This window comes from Mus pahari, chromosome 4 (genome assembly GCF_900095145.1).
Source record: "Mus pahari chromosome 4, PAHARI_EIJ_v1.1, whole genome shotgun sequence".
In the NCBI taxonomy this organism is placed as follows: Eukaryota; Metazoa; Chordata; class Mammalia; order Rodentia; family Muridae; genus Mus; species Mus pahari.
Window position 1 is genome coordinate 86549762 of NC_034593.1, and position 2701 is coordinate 86552462.

General features: G+C 49.8%; 1 non-coding gene across 1 annotated transcript; it reads right to left on the reverse strand.

Moving 5' to 3' along the window:
• Positions 1 to 244: 244 nt before the first annotated feature.
• Positions 245 to 409, reverse strand: LOC115064006. Its single transcript, XR_003843846.1, has one exon. It is a non-coding gene; the product is annotated as a U1 spliceosomal RNA (small nuclear RNA).
• Positions 410 to 2701: the final 2292 nt, after the last annotated feature.

A 2701-nucleotide genomic window follows, 5' to 3' on the forward strand; every position in this document is an offset into this window, starting at 1 on the left:
GCAGCGGGTGGCTCTCAGTCCTCACAGTCAGGAGGCAGACACAGGAAGATCGCAAAGAACAGGAGCTAGACTTCAAAACGCGTTTGTTACCTTCTTAAGGCAGGGCGAAGGTAAGTCTACTAGCACAAGAAAAACTCACCTGTAAGGCGACATCTGACGTGGGACAACAACAACCCTCAAATGTGAAAGGTGGAAAAAAAAGATAAGAAAAAAAGTAAAGCCTAACTTTTGATACCACAAAGACCAGGGGAGAGCGCGAACGCAGTCCCCCACTACCACAAATTATGCAGTCGAGTTTCCCGCATTTGGGGAAATCGCAGGGGTCAGCACACCCCGGAGTGCAATGGGTGAGCCTCGCCCTGGGAAAACCACCTTCGTGATCATGGTATCTCCCCTGCCAGGTAAGTATGCTTTCCCAGCGCTCGGCCCCGACTCACATCCGCCGCCCCTGCACTCTTAACACACGGTCACTTCGCCCCGCCTGATAACGGACCTCTCCCGATGCACACGCCATCCTTACGCTCCGATGACACCCGCGGACCCGCGCTCCCTCCCTCGCCGCGGGAGAAACCCCTCGCATTTCTGCACGGAGCGCGGACCCGGCAGACCCTGCGCGATTCATCTGCATACACCACGCCCATACCCGTGACATCAAGGATGACGTCTAGTCATCTAACTTTCTACGCCTTCATGGCCGCCTTCATAGTCTTTGTTTATATTCTATTGTAGTTCCCAAACATTTTCACCTGATCCTTATTTTCCCCTTTGGGAAGAGGGGGTAACCGTGTAGCTCGCTCCAGCTGCCCTGGATCTGATGCAGGAGAAACTTGAAGTAGAATAGATTAGTGCTCTGAAGATTTACGAAGAGGACTGGAGAGTTGGCTCAGTGGTTAAGAGCACTGACTCGATTCCCAGCGTCCACATGGAGGGTTACCACTTTCTTTAGCACTAGCATGTGTGGTGCAGACACAAATGAAGGAAAACACTCATGCGCACAGAGTAATAATAATAATTTTTTAAAGAGGAGAGAGAGGAGAGACAGAGAGAAGAGAGACAGAGAGAGACAGAAAGAGACAGAGACAGAGACAGAGAGAGAGAGAGAGAGAGAGAGAGAGAGAGAGAGAGAGAATGTGTGTTATGGGATTGGAGAGATGGCTCAGCACTGACTGATCTTCCAGAGGTCCTGAACCCACGTGGTGGCTCACAACCATCTATAATGGTTGTGATGCCCAGATGGGCTTAAGGAGGCTGTGGGGCTCAATAGGCAGCTCCTAGTTGGACGAGGAGAGGAAATAGGGAGGGTTCCAATAGATAAAGGAGCAAATCTTAACTAGAGAGGGGCCCACATGATGGGGCCCTGGAAAGTATAGCAGGCTACAGGAGCCAGAGAGAAAGGCTACTTACCAAACAGGCCAGGAGAAAGGACTGGTTAGGGCAGGCAGACATAAGAAATTGCTAGAGAGTCAGACTCTACAATCTGGAACCCAATATGATACCTAGCAGAAGCCATCAGAAAGAAATGATGTGTACATACTGTGATGGTTTGTATATGCTCCACCCAGGGAGTGGCAGTATAAAGAGGTGTGGTTCTGTTGGAGTAGGTTTGTCACTGTGGGTGTGGATTATAAGTCTCTCATTATAGCAGCCTGGAAGTCAGTATTCTGCTACCAGCCTCCAGATGAAGATGTACAACTCTCAGCTCCTCCTGCACTGTGCCTGCCTGGATGCTGCCATTCTCCTGCCTTGATGCCAATTGACTGAACCTCTGAATCTGTAAGCCAGTCCCAATTAAATGCTCTTTTTTGTTTTGTTTTTGTTTTTGTTTTGGAGACAGGGTTTCTCTGTGCAGCGGTGGCTGTCCTGGAACTCACTCTGTAGACCAGGCTGGCCTCCAAGTCAGAAATCTGCCTGCCTCTGCCTCCCAAGTGCTGGTATTCAAGGCGTGCGCCACCATACCCGGCTTAAATGCGCTTTTAAAGAGTCTCTTTGGTCATGGTGTTTGTTCACAGCAGTAAAACCCTAAGACACATACTTTAAGTCAAGTCAGTATGAAATGTTGAGAGGTGGGCCTAGCCAAAAGGTAAGTGCAGCATCTTCTATCAAAGGGTCTGGAGACCCTTGTTTGTTAGGGGATGATACGGGTGGCAAAACCAGAAGACTCTAGGAGTGTCTTGAAGGTTAACCTGTTGATTTGCTTAAAAGTTCAGCTGCAGCCAGAGCAGAGACAAGGAGCCCCATCCTTGAATAGGCAGAGACCTAAAACAGATTTAAGGATGACAGCAAAACAAATTTCAACAAGTCAATGGTGGGGGAGGGGGGAGGAAGGAGGTGTCTCCCCTGATCACCGATGGGGCATGGTCTATACAGATGAAATACAGAAACGGAGACTGCAAAGTGACATCTCCCTCTGCCACCTCCGCCACCTCCTCCTCCTCCTCCTCCTCCTCCTCCTCCTCCTCCTCCTCCCAAGTCTCCTGTGTCTGAAGAAAATGTAGCTCTCTTCAGGCACACCATTATAGACGGTTGTGAGTCACCACGTGGGTTCAGGACCTCAGGAAGATCAGTCAGTGCTGAGCCATCTCTCCAATCCCATAACACACATTCTCTCTCTCTCTCTCTCTCTCTCTCTCTCTCTCTCTGTCTCTGTCTCTGTCTCTTTCTGTCTCTCTCTGTCTCTCTTCTCTCTGTCTCTCCTCTCTCT